This window comes from Lontra canadensis, unplaced genomic scaffold, assembly GCF_010015895.1.
Source record: "Lontra canadensis isolate GAN:19392208 unplaced genomic scaffold, GSC_riverotter_1.0 scaffold86, whole genome shotgun sequence".
NCBI classification, from domain to species: domain Eukaryota; kingdom Metazoa; phylum Chordata; class Mammalia; order Carnivora; family Mustelidae; genus Lontra; species Lontra canadensis.
Window position 1 is genome coordinate 6,916,720 of NW_022631080.1, and position 17,337 is coordinate 6,934,056.

The following is a 17,337-nucleotide window of genomic DNA, read 5'->3' on the forward strand; positions in this document are numbered from 1 at the left end:
AGGACAGCCAATCAGAAAATACTACCTACCTGGCCATGTTGATTGGCGCTCAGGCCAGCCTATCAGAATAAACTACCTACTTGGCCATGGTGATTGTTTCAGGGATGGACATGTGATCCAGGACAGCCAATCAGAATACACTACCTACCTGGCCATGGTGATGGGTACCCAGGAAAACCATCAGAATAGACTACCTATCTCACATAGGTGATTGGTTCAAGCATGAGCACATGACTCAGGAGAGCCAGTCAGAATACATTACGTACCTGGCCATGTTGATTGGTGCACAGGACAGTCAACCAGAATACACTACCTATCTGTCCATGGTGATTGGTTCAGGGATGGACACATGACTCTGGATAGCCAATCAGAATACATTTCCTACTGACCATGGTGATTGGTTCAGAGATGGGCACATGACCCAGGACAGCCAATGAGAATTCAGTGCCTACCTGGCTATGGTGATTGTTTCAAGGATGGACATGTGACCCAGAACAGCCAGTCAGAATATACTACCTACCTGGCCATGGTGATTAACATTCAGGATAGCGAATCAGAATATACTACATATCTCAACATAGTGATTGGTTCAGGGCTGGGCACATGACCCAGGACAGCCTATCAGAATACATTTGCTACTGGTCATGGTGATTGGTTCAGGGACAGGCACATGACCCAGAATAGCCAATCAGAATACAGTACCTACTTGGCCATGGTGACTTGCTCAGGGATGGGCACATGACCCAGGACAGCCAATCAGAATACACTATCTACTAGGCCCTAGTGACTGTTTCAGACCTGGGCACATGACCCAGGGTAACCAATCAGAATACATTATATACCTGGCCATGGTGATTGTTTCAGGAATAGACAATGACCCAGGACAACCAATGAGACTAAACTACCCGCCTGGCCATGGTGATTGATTCTGGGATAGAGACGTGACCCAGCATAGCCAATCAGAATTCGCTAACTACCTGGCCATAGTGACTCATAACCAGGACAGCCTATGAAAATACACTACCTACCTAGCCATGGTGGTAGGTTCAGGACTGGACACATGAACCAGGACAGCGAATTGGAATACGCTACCTACCTGGCCATGGTGATTGGTTCAGGGAAGGTCACATGATCCAAGGAGAGCCAATCCCTGCAGCTTTGTTGGAATTATCAGGAAAGCCATGTCTTTTTATCTCTGGAGCTGTTTTAGGCAGTCACTGCCTAAAGAATGATAGATCTCAAGATAAAGGAATCACAAATAAGAATTCACATTAAATTATTCATCTTGTCTGCATTTCTCCTGTTACTATTTCTTGGAATACTCAGTCTTTTTTAAAAACTTTAATTGTCATTTTACAGCGAAATATTTCTGTACACTCTCCCCACCCGCACCCACCTGCCCCTATGAGGTCTGTGCACTATCTTCTCATTCCCATGGCACTTTGTACATATCCCTATTACAACATTGTTGAGTGACTTTGTTTATTGTCTGCTCCCCCCCTTTGCCTGCTCTTTGGTGTGTGGCATTCTTGATGGTAGTGACTTTTCTATATTCGTCTCTATAAACCCAGGTCCTAACACAATACCTATTACATAGTAGGTGCACAGAAAATACGCGTTGAGTGGATGGATGACGATATGATTGTAGAAATACTTTCGGTTGATCACCTTGCATGAAAAGACACACTGTTTAGGACACACACACATATTTGGGGGGAATGTAGGAATTTTGGTAGGTAAGAATTTTGATCCAAGTACCTAACAGCTCAAAACATAAAAGCAGCAAAGGCACTTCATTGAGATTACACTTGAACATATGATAATAAGAGAGAATATCAAGTAAGGAAGACTTGAGAAAAAGAGAAGAAATAACGTTGGAAAACATGACTTTCTAGATTTAGAGAGCAGAGGTAGAGAAACTGAGGGGTGATATTATTCAGGAAAATAGCTGTAGATAAGGAAGAAAAACAAAGGAACCAAATGGGAAAAGATGGAAAGTATAGAGGTAGACATGAAAGGCAGGGGTAGGGAGGTTCTGGGTGTTAGACCTTTGAGCTTTCAATAAAGATTTATTTTCCACTCTGTGTCAGGCCATGTGCTAAGTTATTGGGACATCAAAATGAATGTCATAGTGTGCTCGCTTTGGCAGCGCATGTACAAAATGAATGTCATAGCACCTTTCCAATTGTGAGGAAGATCTAGGTTTATAATGGTGGTAAGAAAGCAATGGGAAGGTGAGAAGAAGTGTATGTTGGGGGAGATCGCCCACTTTCCTAAATAGGCACCAACCTTCCATTCTTGACCAGACTTGTAAGAAGCGTGGCTGCTGAAATGCTGTCCTCAGGCTGGGAAAATGCTCCACTCTCTCCCCATTCTTGTTCCTTTCTCTCTGAATTCTGTAATCCTTCGCTCTTGCTGAAACGAACAGGATTCTTATTCTATAGGCTTTTCGTCCGGTTTGGATATGTTGGAGACCATGGAATCATCACCCTCGCCTCCGCAGCAGAACAAGGTGACCTCTTCCAGAAAACTGTCAGGTCCCAAGGCAGATTCCCAGTCCATATTTGCAGATGTTACTTCTATAAATGCTGGCACTCCATTCCACCTTTACTGTCCCAAATAAAGCTTGCGTAGGGTTTGGCTATTATTCCCAACCTAAGTGAGAATGGGAGGGTGCCCCCGGCATGAGGGTCCCATCATCCATACTGCCTTCTTCCAGAACATTTGAGGATCTGAGAGGGGGAGAGGCTTATAGCCACCTTGGCGAGGTAGGGGACTCCAAGCAGGTGGGAATAATTTGGGCATTAGCTCTGATGGGCAGTAGGGGGAACCCTGGACATAGACGCCAACTGTGGGAGGGTCTGGGCATTGCCAAATCTAGCTGGCAGATAGAAAGTGTGTCACATTAGCAGCCCTGGGTGTACAAGTCCCTGCAAGGTAAGAGTTGGGGAAGAGGAAGTCTTACAGAAAAAGATTCCCCTGGGATCCCCAGGAGCCAGCGGCACCTGTCTCTAGACTGGGTGGGTTCTGGCGCCACCGCAAGGGGGAGACCGAGGGTATGGGGGAGTGTGGGTAGAAGGTTGTGCTTGGGTGATCTTGCGTCCTGGAGCCAGCCGGCACCGCCTCGGGGAGGGCCTTGAGGGTGCCTTGTCCAGATGGCAGGTGGAAGGCGTGTTGAGCTCAGGTGAGGAGCCTAGGGGCATTACGTCCTGGGGTGGCGGGCGGAGGAGAGGGGAGACCCACCCCGGAGGCATGCGTCCTGCGGCTGCTGGTGGTTGTCTTGAGGGGCGGGCTGTGCGTGGAGCGGCTGTGGCTGGAGGGCTCTGGCGCCGCCGCCTGGGGGCGTCGGGAGGAGAGCCCTGCGGTTGGGGCGGCAGGAGACCGCCTCCCAGCGCTCCGACCCGGTACCTGGAGGGGCGGGCTGGGAGAGGGGCGCGCGGCGGAGAGGCGGGCGCCGGGAGCGTGAGTCACTCCGCTCCCCGGGGTGCGGAGCGGGACATCGCCTCCGGCCTGGGGTCCGCATTTCATCTCCAGCTTCAGCGACCAGCCGCCTTTCCGTCTAGGTGAGGACCAGGTAAGTTTCTCGTCTTTTGATGCCTCGGGCTTGGGTGACTCCGGCGGTTTGTGTGTGTGTGTGTGTGTGTGTGTGTGTGTGTGTGTTGGGGGGGGGGGTGTCTCCCAGCTTGTGTCTCTGTCTGCCTTTGCTTCTTCCCTCTGGTTCTCTCCACTGGATACAGAAAGTTAGATTTTAAAAACGCAACGGAAGATCTCAAATCCATGCTGAGACTGCCAAACAAGCCAAACTCTGGGGCCATATTCTTAATTTTCCGGGTTCCTTCAAAGGTCTGGATGTGGCATTTATGGGGCTAGGAATGTTTGATTTGTTTCCCGTGTTTCCCTCCTCCCCCCACTTTCTTCCTGGATGATTCTTAGAGGTTGGGGCGGGGGTGGGGGGGTGGCAGGAAAGCTAGAGGGCTGAGCTGGAATCCTTTGCCAAGGTGGTTTCCTCATTCTCGGCGAGGTGGCAGATGTCTCACTGTGGAGCCTGAGTTGGGATCTTGGAACAACCCTCCCCAGCTCAGGACGTGCCAGAGCTATAAGGTAACTGCGGTTACTGCATCTCAATCTCGTCACCACCGACGGAATCGAAATGTTCCGGAGGCCCAGTTAATGTGAATGTCGCGATAATGTTGAGACAATTCAGTGAGGACTCTTGAGTATTTTATTTTTAATGTATTGTATTCCAGGAACATTTTAGGAGACTCCTGCTGGTCTTATTTTCAGAGATGTTTCAAAACCTATTATTTCCCTTGCAAGAAAATCAATGAGGACCTATTCGGTTTCTTATGAGGATTTAACAATGCAAAGCTACATGTTAGTTTTTCTCTCCCAGTATTTGTGTGTGTCTGTGTGTGTGTGTGGCCGGGGGGGGGGGGGGTGGTGGCTGCTGCCGCCAACCGCCTTTAGAAAAACCTGTAAAAACCAAGGCAGGGAAATTGCATCTCCTTTTCTCTATCATTAAGTGCAGGTGTTTCTGTGATTATTAAATAGGTACTAATTATTGCTGTTGTCTTTGCTTAAAAGTAGCAGCCGAGAGGAAGCTCCTGGAATGCGTATGTTTGTGGCTCCTGTTGACAACTGAGTGCCTTATTATCAATGTTTGGTTTGCTGCAATGTTAACAACAGGTGGTCTTAATTCATAGCACAGAATTCTGTTCGACACAAACATCCCTGCTGATATGGGAAGAAAGTACTTACCTTCTCCCCCCGCCCCACCAAAACTTGTCTTTATCCAGTTTTGTTGGGAGAAGGATGGGTGGGGAAGCTTTTCTGGCAGTTAATCGAAAAGCCTATCATAAATTACTCTTTCCTGAAATGTCATTTGGCCTACAGTCCATGATTCTAGAAAAGAACCCCGACCCCCAACCTTGGAAGAAAAGTAAAACTTTACATGTTTCATCAGATCACAGGAGTAACTTTTTAGAGTGGGATGGAAACTTCCATGATCCTCTCTTCCAAAACTCTTTATGGGGAACCCCCCCAAATTGAGAGGTTTTTCACTTCCCTGATAACATGACTCCTCTCCTCTACATATCTGTCTCAGCCCTTACCATCCTGTAATTCTTGCTCTACATATCAGTCTCGTTCAAGAGAGGAAGATTTTATTCATCTTTATATTCTGGGAGCCTACTAAAGTGGGGTTCTGTTAAAAGAATGAATGAATAAATGACTTTGGCAGTGTAGACTGGGTTTACCATTCTTTGAGCACCCCCTGGGCTTGCTTTTTCTTCATTCCTAGAAGAAATTCCTCTTAATATATCTCAAGGTGTGGGTCCTTAGACCACAATGTGTCCTAAGTAAATGAGTCTGGCGTACGTGGAAAATATATATTGTGGGGTTTTATTTTCCCCCTCTGGAAGTAACCAGAAAGCCAACAAAAAGTGGTTTTAACAAGTAGAGAAACCTGACAGGTGATCACTGGAGTTGGTGGCCCACTGGTTTCAGGGTTCTGGGTCAGTGACTTGCGCTCATGGTTTCATGATGGTTCTGACAGCTCCAGATATTACATCCTTAGTCCGTGTTCAAAGGTGGGACACAGGCAGTGGAAAGGGGTAGAATAATTTCCCTCATGCAGCTTTCTCTCAACAGAGAAGAAATACCTTTCCTCAACAGACTCTCTCTTGTATTTCATTGGCCAGAGCTGGGCTACAGAGCAGTGTTTAGTGGCAAAAGAGGCTGGGAAAGTATCAGGCTTTTCAGGTTCTGTTCTGGAAAGGAGACTGGGGAGAGGAAGGTTGGAGATGGCTTGGGGAACTTACTTGCAAGCATGCAAGTTTATGAAAATGGTTCTATTTTAACCAGTGACAGTATTAATGATTGGTTCAAGTAAAAAATATTAATATAGCAAAAGCACATTCAGAACAGGGGTTTCCCCCCAAGAAATATGGTGTTTTAAGGGTGCTAAATAATGACTTTGTGGAGTATGTTAACTTTTAGAGACTCAAGGTAGAAACACACACACACACACACCTCCTATGGTTTCCATCAAGTATAGGTCATATCCTTCAGCTCCTGGAACAGCATAAACAGTAAATAGTTTTCTAGTGAGTAGACTGTGGCATTTGGGAGCCTCACAACTTCACAGGGGCAAGTGGAAAGGGTTTAGCATGAAAAGACTAATTAGTGGTTTGGCACCTCTGCCCTGAAACTCTGGTTTGCACAACCTTAGAGTCTTAAATTTGAAGGCGAGGAACCTGGAGGGCAACTTCACAGAATGGACAAGAAGAACATAAGGAGAGGCACTGGGTACTGACAATTTAAGTTAACAGATTTCTTTGGGGGGGGCGGGGAAGGCTTCCCTATATGTGTACTATGGAAGATTTACTACAAAAAATGTTAAGGATAATCCTAGCACAAAATATTTTAAGTTGATGCATGAAATGAAGAGAGCATATGTTACTACCATCTTTCACTCTTGACTCTCTTTCACAGTAGGAGTCCTGAAAGATTTACAGAAGGACTAGGTTTGGAGACATAATGATGGGACATCAGCTAAGCAAGTATCAAGAGATTGAAATTTAACAGTTGAAGGACCCTGTGTCTTAGATTTCTCTCCAGTCAAAAGAATGAAGCAGACCATCAGTGGTTCTTAAACTTTGTTGTCCTTAAAAAAAAAAAAAATCACCTGGGAAGCTTCTTAACAATCCAGATTTCAGGGCTGATTCCTCATGCTACTTAAACTGGAAACTCGGGAATCGGGATCCAGGTGTCAGGATTTTAAAAATTCCCCAGATGATTCCAATATGCACCTGAGTTTGGGAACTATTAGTTTCCTACGTCTACTATAACAAAGTACCCCAGACTAGGTGACTGCAGTCCCACTTTTCCCCACTGTTCTGGAGGCTAGAAGTCCAAGATCAAGGTGTAGGCAGGGTTGACGATCTACTCTTCTTGACTCTTACATGGCTGCCTTCCCGCTGTTTTCATGTGGTTTTTCCTCTATGTCCATGTCCTAATTTGCTCTTAAAAGGACACAAGTCATATTACATTAGAGCCCACTCATTTGACCTAATTTTGTCTTAATCACCTCTTTAAATGTTCTGTTTCCAAATACAGTCACATTCTGTATTTAGGGGTTAGGACTTCAGCCTATGGATTTGGGGAGGGGACACAATTCAGTCCACCGGACAAGTAGAGCACTTCTCGAACTTCGTGTGCATGCTTATCACCTGAAGACCTTTTGATGATTTGGTTTCCAGTTTAGCCCAGAGGGGGCTGAGAGTCTGCAGTTCTTTTTTTTTTTTTTAAGATTTTATTTATTTATTTGACAGAGAGAGAGAGATCACAAGTAGGCAGAGAGGCAGGCAGAGAGAGGGGGAAGCAGGCTCCCTGCTGAGCAGAGAGCCTGATGCGGGGCTTGATCCCAGGACCCTGGGATCATGACCCGAGCTGAAGGCAGAGGCTTTAACCCACTGAGCCACCCAGGTGCCCCAAGAGTCTGCAGTTCTAATGAGTGGTTCTGGAGTTCTACCAGGCATTCAAATCACCTGGAGCACTTGTGAAAAGCAGATTGCCCAGTGCTGGCCTCAGAATTTCTGATTCCCTAGGTCTGGGGTCGAGCCCAAGAATTTCCATTTCTAACAAGTCCCCAGGTGATGCTGATGCTGCTGGCCTAGGAACGATACTTTGGGAGCCACTCATCCCTGATATTTTGAGACTTTATGGGATTGGGTGAGCCTGGTTCATTACATACATCATTGGATGTGAAGTTCATCTGTGGTATTGGCTATCCTAATTGCTGATAGTGTTGTACATTTGCTTTTGCCAAGCTTAAAGGCTTTTTCTGCTCACAGGACAAAGGATGAGGAAATGGGAGAAAATGCTACATGGAATTCTCTCTTAACCTCTTACATGAATGGAAGTGAATGAATATGGAGACTATACATCAGCCCATTTGTCTCTTTGTCTTTAGACTCCAGTCCTGGAGCTAAATTAAAGCTTGCCCTTGGACCAGCTCAAAGATGATTTTACAAGGCTGGTTCCTTGTGATTTTTTTTTCAAGGATTAACTATTCTATGGATGGAACAATCTCGAGGGAGCATTGGAAATTTCTCAGCACACATTAATAGAAAATCCTAATTTAATTGCATTTTTTTTCCTACTTGAGACCAACAGTGAGCTTCCTCACAGAATATCCCCCCTCCAAGATAGAGATGGGAAAATCTTTTTCCTTCCCTTTGAGAGTTAAGTCAGTAAAATTCACATTCTGTGGATGTTAGCATTCACTTGTGGGAGTAAAACAAGAAATTGTAAATATGAGAGTAAATAGCCTAGAAACATCCAAAACTTGAAGCTATTGATCTGGGTGTAATAGTAAGAATGCCATTGTATTTTAGAAAGTAGAGCTCTGTCAAAAGTAAGAACAGCTATACAGTCTCCAGTTTAACAATTGTTCAACTTAGGATTTTTTTGAACTTGATGATGGTGCAAAGGCCATACACATTCAGTAGAAACTATACCTCAAGTTTTGAATTTTGATCTTTTCTCGGGCCGGTGGTATACACTATGATTCTTTGTCTTGATGCTGGGCAGGGGCGGTGAGCTGCGGCTCCCTGTCAGCCATACCATCACCAGGGTAAACGACCCATACACTCAGAACCATTTCGATCTTCATTTTCAGGACACGACTCAATAAATTACCTGAGCCAGTCAATGCTATATTATAAAGTAGGCCTTGTGTGAAATGATTTTGCCCAACTGGAGGTTAATGTAAGTGTTCTGAGCACGTTCAGAGCAGGCTAGGCTAAGCTATGTTGTTTGGTTAGTGAGGAGTTTGAAATGTCTTTTCAATTTATGGTATTTTCAACTTCTGGTGGTTTTATTAGGATGTAACCCCATCATGAGTCAAGGAAGATGTATATTTCTGTTGTTGTTCACTATGGTGTGTTACTCATTATGCATAGTATCTCATTTAACTCTTGTAACTTATATCAGGTCTGTATAGCAACCAACCACAAAATCGCAATAACATATGACAATATGCATAAGCATTCATTGCTCATGTGTCTGGAGTCAGCTGGGCTTTGGCTAAAGTGCTTTGCTGATCTTGGCTGCGATTGTTCACTTGTCTTGAGGTTCCCTAGATGTTGGCTGATGTAGGGTAACCTTGATGGGAGAACCCGGTGTGCCTGGGCTCTCTTTCACCTGTTTCTCATCCTTCTAGTCATGTTCTCAAGGCAGTAGCAGAGGCACAAGTGAGAAAAAAAATGGAAATATACAGGCTTCTTGAGGCCTAAGCTCATCACAGGCATATCATCACTTCTACCTTATTCTGTTGGCCAAAGCAGGCCACATGGTCATGTCCAAAGTTAGAGTGAGAAGGCCCTACGGAGTTATATGGCAAAAGGCGTAGGTGGAAGGAGGGGTGAGGAAAATCGGTCATTTTTGGTAATCTATCTTAGAGGAAAAAAGGAAGTCCAGAACGTTAAATAACTTGTTCAGATGGCATTACTTAGAAGAGGTGAAGCCAAGACTGAGACACAGCTTTGATGCTAGAGCTTAACACTCTTTCCTCTATACCACATTGTTTTTCTTCTTTATACTGTATCTTGTTTCGAGAAGAACTATGTCAACAGGAGGTTTATGGTTAGCTTAGAGGATAAAATATTATCTTGGGGCGCCTGGGTGGCTCAGTTGGTTAAGCGACTGCCTTGGGCTCAAGCCATGATCCTGGAGTCCCGGGATGGAGTCCCACGTCAGGCTCCCAGCTCCATGGGGAATCTGCTTCTCCCTCTGACCTTCTCCTCTATCGTGTTCTCTCTCTCACTCTCTCTCTCTCTCAAATGAATAAATAAAATCTTTAAAAAAAGGTTATCTTTGGGCACCTGGATAGCTCAATTGGTTAAGCAACTGCCTTCGGCTCAGGTCACGATCCTGGAGTCCCAGAATCAAGTCCCGCATCAGGCTCCCAGCTTCCTGGGGAGTCTGTTTCTCCCTCTGACCTTCTCCCTTCTCATGCTGTCTCTCTCTCTCACTCTCTAATAAATTAATAAAATCTTTTAAAAAAAGTTATCTTTGTACATTGTCACAATTGAGCTTTTACGTACATATACACACATATGTATGTATATATACACATTACATTTTTCTATTTGCTCAGTTTCAATTTTATGTTTTTAATTTTTATTAATGTGCTCTATTATGTCTCTATATGAAACAACTGAAATATTTCCATTTCATACTTAAAAATGGGTTCAGGTTGCTGCCCCATTTACTCTGGGGCTGTTAATAAGAGACTGGGTCTTGCTAAAATATTTCGCCTACTTCTGATGTTTCCAAAGCTATGCCAGGCACATAGGGCTTCTATTCAGAAGGTATTTGCTGATGGCTTAAGTGTTTTGCGTTTACCTTCAAGGATTTGATGCTGGATCTCCCAGCACGGTATAGGGGAGGAGGTTACCCGTTATGTTTCCAGCCTGATTGTCTAATCCACCAGATGACGCGGGCTCAGTTGTAGAGATGGGTGCAGTAGGCCGTCAGAACCCCATGCCCTTAAACATTTGAAGTGTGTAACAAATTGGGTTTCTCCTGATTTTATGCTCAGCAGTCAGTCTCTTGATTCCCCATGTTCATTGCCTTCAGGGAGAGAATAACCTGGTCAAGCTGTCTGGTCTGCCTGAAAGTTACATTTCTCATTGTAAATTACTAAGCCACCACTCTGGCTTTAAACGCTTATGAGTGTTGCAGCTGTGAGTCAGCGTCCAGCACCTTCGAGCCTGATAGATGCGGAGACGCTGATAAAATCAGTTCTCCAAAGTTCTACTGCTCAACGCCAGGCCTGATGATGATGATTCACCCCAGCCAATTAACAGCAGCTAGCATTTATTAATCATTTTCGGCATCCCAGACACTGTGCAGTTTTACTTACATGATCTCATTTAGTCATCATAACGACTTTGGAGTTAGTATTTTATTTCCATTTTATAAATAGGAGGACAGAGGTACAGGTTAAACACTTACCCCAGAGCAAATGGTTCCTTAGGCAGAGACTTCTTGTTGCCGCTCGTCCTTTCCCGCCTTCTCCCTTAGTGAGGGAACCTAGTTTTATTCCTGGTGGCGATTCAGCCAGTGAACGGTCTCTGTTAGGCAGCATCTCTTGCACCGAGCTGGGACCCTATGAGTGGTGCCAGTGAGCTAGAACTGTTGTGTTGTGCAGGACTTCTAGAACCTTCTATATACTCTGTTGCCTCCAGCTACTAGCCCGGCATGCTGGCATGTTGGCTAGAGACCTCTTGGACTATGGAGTGGACTGCTTGGATGTACATCACCATTGAAGTTGTTAGGTAAGAAGAAGGAATCCAGGCCAAGATAGCACCATGAAGCCATTGTGCAGGGTCCATTCCAGACAGGCCTGCCTGCTTCCTGAACATATTCGTGTTGTCTTAGCAGAGGTAGGCATGGCACCTAGGTAGGCAGTGGGCTGTGTTTACACACTAAGTGCCAACTGTGGTAGATACACGTGTTTTGGTTTCCATCTCTGCCGCTTACTGGTGTGTGGATTGGCTACCTGTTATGCCTCGTTGTATGTCTTTTCAGCCTGCTTTTTGGTCAAGCCATTGGTCCAGGAACCAGTTTCATACAGGAGTCATCAGAGAGTGTCTAGCCTTAGCCTCACAGTGAATATTTCACGTTTCACCCCAGGACTTCTTCAGTGTTTCAGCACAGAGGCCCATTGGAACCCCCTACTCCCCGACACCCAAGTGTGTAGATTACAGAATGTGAGGGACTTAAAGGCCTAAGAGTCAATATTTGACTAATGTGGAATGGGAGCCAAGGATAAATGTTCCCTTCTTCCATCTAGATATCTCTGAACTTCATTTTAGTATTGTTTGCATTTAAGAGCTTCTTAGAGGGTCTAAGTAGGATTAAGTCCAAGCTGCCTACAGTTGTGGCCAACTCAAAATATCTACTCCTATATTTGTTTTCTCTTTTGCCTATTTCCCTTCCTCAATTATGCACTTCTGTTCCCTGGAATCATGTCCCAAAATGAGATACTTGCATCCAGATCCTTGTGTCAGGCTCTGAATTCCAGAGAGAATTCAGGTTAAGACATGGTATTACCTTCAGTTAAGCTATACTGATAAAACTTTGGCACTTGCTGACACTTTCATGCCCCACTGTCTCTCGCATACAAAGATGATAAGACGTTATGAAATCTGATGGTATCAAGTTTTGGCACGTAATGGATCAACAGGGATTGATATACCTTGTTGGTGGGAGTACAAATTTGGTAAAGTCATTTTGGCAAAGGAAACTTGACACAATCTTGTGAAGTTGAATGTCCACATACCCTATGGTCCAGGAATTTTATTTGTAGGTATAAACCCTTGAGAAATTCTAATGCAGGAGAACCAAGAACTTTCCTTAGGAATGTTTTGAGCAATGTGGCTCATTAAAAACCAAAAAGTGGAATATCTTAATTTTTCATTGTTGGGAAAAAATAGGCAAATTAAAAAATCTGATATGATTTCACAATAGAATAAAAATGAAATAACCATTATTATATGCAAGAACCCAGATGCATATTAAAAACAATTGAACAAAGAACTAAGTCACCAGAGGCTTCATGCAGTTGGGCCTGACTTTTACAAAGCTCAAAAATAAACAATACTAAACAGTGCTTTGTAAGGAATTATATATATACGAGAAACTATAAACCTGAAATTTAGGCTAACATCTTCCTGTCACGGGCAAGCAGGAATGGGATAAGGTAGGAACGTACGGTAGGTACACCGGCATTGGTAACATTCTAGGTCTTGAACTGGGCGATGGGGTCATCGAGACTCATTTTTATTCTTTATAATTTATTTAAATGTGACATCGATTCTTGTGTATCAGATATTACATAATGATTTTTATAAAGGGAAACCACCACTGGCGAGGATGCCATACCGACCAACCCCTGCCCCGTGCGTGCCTGCTCTGGCTCTTGGTCCGAACTCAGAGTTCTGAATCCATGTTCTTCAGCACATGGGGCATTTTTTCCTTTGTGTTCTCAAGTGTACTATAAACAGGATGGCAGTGCACAAGATTCAGCTTTCCTTATGGCCATTAAGTGTCACGTCCTCTAGTATATTTAGAAAAGAACCGTCTGTTGTGCCCTTTCTGCTCTTGCGTCCACTTGCCCGTGGTTCCTGTGTGTCCTGAGGCTCCCCCGGTGCTCTTTGCCCTGCACGATCCAATTGCATTTTATTGCTGGTCTCAGCACAGCATGCACGGGCTGCGATCGCCCTTGTTTCTGTGTGTGTGTGTGTGTGTGTGTGTGTGTGTGTGTAGGTACAGGGAGGTAGTATTGTGAGGTACTATTATTATCCCAATACTAGTATTATTATATATATAATACTATATACTATATGTAATATTATACATAATATGTACTATAATATATGATATATATATAATACATACTATAATATATGTAATATATTATTATATATATATAGTATTATTATTGTACTAGTCTTATCCCAATACTACTATTGGGAGGTGGTGTTATGGTAGGGAGTGGGGAGACTCTTAGCAGGACAATTCTCTTTATAGTTTCAACCTTCTTACTGTGAGGTGGTAGCAGATTTTAAATCCTAGGCTAGGGTTTATAACCTTTAAAACATTTTTGTGCCATTGACGCTTTGATGAAATCTAAGGCCTCCTAATCAAAAGGATAAGGCCTCCTTAGCAAAATAGTGGCTTCATTTGCAAGGATGTGACTGGAACTAGAGGCTATTATGCTGAGGGAAATAAGTCAGTCAGAGAAAGACAATTATCGTATGATCTCTCTGATATGAGGAATTTGAGAGGCAGGGTGGGGAGTCGTGGGGGGCAGAGAAGGAAAAAATGAGACATGATGGGATTGGGAGGGAGACAAATCATAAGAGACTCTTAATCTCAGGAAACAAACTGAGGGTTGCTGGAGGGGATGGGGGTGGGAGGGATAGTGTGGCTGGATAATGGACACTGGGGAGGGTATGTGCTATGGTGAGTGCTGTGAATTGTGTAAGATTGATGTTTCACAGACCTGTACCTCTGAAACAAATAATACATTACATGTGAATTTAAAAAGATAAAGAAAATAGTGGCTTTAATACATAGAATCTAACACACTGGATTACAAAGGAAATGAATTCTATATCAATATAATTATCAGAATATACAAAACAGATTAGTGACATGGTAATGTATTTATTTATTCACTTATTAAATGACAAGCTCTCATGGTGACTCTAATGAGCACCCAAATTTTAAAGTGGTGATGAGCATAAAGGCTACTTCACAGTGTCGGCAGTCACTGCAGTGTGACGTGAGAAACATCTGTGTTTTCTACTGGTGACAGTCGAGTTGTAGGTGCTAATGGTATTGTGCTTGGTTGCCTACATTCATGTGTGAAAGAAGTGGACATTTTCACTTAAAGAGATCAGTGAACCCAAGAATGTAATCTTTTTTCCCATCCAAGTTCATGGACCTTCTAAATTCTACCCACATGCTCTTGGGGGTCCATGGACCACAGGTTGAGAACCTGGCTCCAAGGTAACCAAAGAAAATGACAGAGGAAGGAAATCATTTTAAAGTGAACACCCAATATTATCTAAACCATAGTCCACAAGAGAAGCCCCTTACTCTAGCCCTTCGTGGGTGTTGGGGGAGACCTACAAGGTCCCAAGTCCCATGCTCATGTCAGAGACCTTTGAGAGGAACTTGCCCTTTAGGTGTCCTGCACATGAGTCTCCATACTTCCATTTGGAAGTCCTGCCTTCTTCTCAGAGGAGGTGGACTTCCCCTTGGATTTATCAGTCCCCCTTCTTTATTTCCCCCACTTTTGAATAAGTCCCTAGTGACTCCCACATGACAACATAGGGTAGGCTGTGGCTCCTCGAGTTTTCTCACTTGAAGGCTTTATAACCACGGGGAGTTACAGTGAGCAGAGCACAGGCATCCCCCTTAACTCTCCAGTGAAAACGTTCTCAGAAATAGCCCAGTGTGAAAACATAAGGAAAAGGAGGCATTCTCCTCAACTGCTTCATAAATTAAAAGGCTGCCCAAGTGTGTAGTGAAGCTTGTATTATACAGTTATTATGCAGATCAAGGATAGTTCTTTATTCATCCCACAGCCCCTTTCAGATGGGCTCATTACTGAGCTATAGACCTTTTAATGTCGGTTCTCTGAGCCACACAAACACCTGGCTGCCGTTTGAAATTTCTGTTTGTACAGCCTGATTATGTACTTACGTAATATCATTTGTATCCCCCACAATACCTACTGATTGATTGATTCATCAATTTCTTTTAACTCTTTTTTGTAAGTAATAATTTTTAAGAAACTTCTTTGGAACAGTTTCGATTTACAGAAAGATTGTGAGTATAGCCCAGAGAGTTCTCCTATACCTACACCGAAATCCCTCCGTTATTATCTTACCTCAGTATGGTATGTTTGTTATGGTTAATGAACCAGTAGTAGTGCATTATCATTAACTGAAGTCCATACTTTATTCAGATTCCTTAATTTTTTACCTAATGTCCTTATTCTGTTCCAGAATCCCATCTAGGACTCCACTTTGTATTTTGTTGGCATGTGTCCTAAGCCTCGTCTTGACTGTGACAGTTTCTCAGAGTCCTCCTTGTTTATGGTGATCTTGACAGTTTTGAAATATATTGGGCCAGTGTTTCTAGCATGTCTCTCAGTTAGGATTTGGTTAGACTGGAGGTATGGGTTTTTGCGAGGAGGACCACAGAGGTGAAGTCACTTTCTTACCACATCCTATCCAGGATACACACTCTCAACATGACTTATTGTTGTTGATGTTGACCTTGATCACCAGGCTGACATAGAGTTTGTCAGGTTTCTCCACTGTCAAGTTACTCTTTTCCATACTGTCTTCTTCAGGAAGAAGTTACTATGGGCAGCCGCCACTAAGATAGGGGGAGTTATGCTCCATCTCCTTGAGGGTAGAATATCTACATAAATTATTTAGAATTCTTCTGCACAGGAAAATTGTCTCCTCTCTCCCATTTACTTATTTATTCACTAATTTATTTATATCAGCATGGGCTCATGGTAATGAATTTTTAATAAAATAATCCCAATCTTATTTATGGCCAATGGCATGAATTGCTCTACCTATGATTAGCCCTGTAGTTTCTAAGCACAAAAAGAGTACAATGAATGGTTACATGTGCTTTTTGTTTCCCTATTTGTCCATCTTTCCATTTTGGGGTCAAATTTTTGGTTTAATCCTTAGCTAAAAGAATAATTCAGTAATTTGGTAAAAAAAAAAAATCAACCATCAAAGAGCACACAGTGAAAATTAAGACTACTTTTTACTAAATATCCTTGTGTCCCTCTTCAGGGGCATCTTCAGTTAACTGTTAGATATTTTTCCAGAAATTTTTAATGTGTATTTTACCATATATTTACTCTGTTCCTTTAAACTCTAAAGAAAATGGTCAGGACAGGGATAATGCAAGAGAAGTAAGAAAGGGAAGGGCAGGGACGCCTGGGTGGCTCAGTTGGTTAAGCAGCTGCCTTCGGCTCAGGTCATGATCCCAGCGTCCTGGGATCGAGTCTCACATTGGGCTCCTTGCTCATCAGGGAGCCTGCTTCTCCCTCTGCCTCTTCCTGCCATTCTGTCTGCCTGTGCTCTCTCCCTCTCTCTCTCTGACAAATAAATAAATAAAATCTTTAAAAAAAAAAAAAAAAAAAAAAAAAAGAAAGGGAAGGGCAGGAGCAGACCACAGATGGTTCAGTCAGTCACAGAATTCTGAATGCAATCAATCCCTATATTTGCTTGGAAAACAGGTCATTTTTAAAAAAGATTTTATTTATCTGTTTGACAGAGATCACAAATAGGCAGGGAGGCAGGCAGAGAGAGAGAGAGGGAAGCAGGCTCCCTGCTGAGCAGGGAGCCCGATGTGGGGCTTGATCCCAGGACCCTGAGATCATGACCTGAGCTGAAGGCAGAGGCTTAAGTCACTGAGCCACCCAGGTGCCCTGGAAAACAGGTCACTTATCCAGCTTTGTTTCTGATGGAGTTTTGTCCCATGTGTGCATTTTAACCCCTGATTATCAAGCAGGGTGGCTGTATCTGTCATTTCCTAAGGGAAAACAACCAAATTCTCTCCACCTAGTTTAAGCAGAAGGGTTTATTCAAAGGTATTTGGTGATACGGTGTTTCTGGCCCCACTTTTCCCCACCTCTACCCATGCCTTTTGGAATTGTGACTTTATAGTTTTTCTCACTATGGGAGAATATTTCTGTGTTCCTTGAGGCTGAGGTTGACCCCGTGA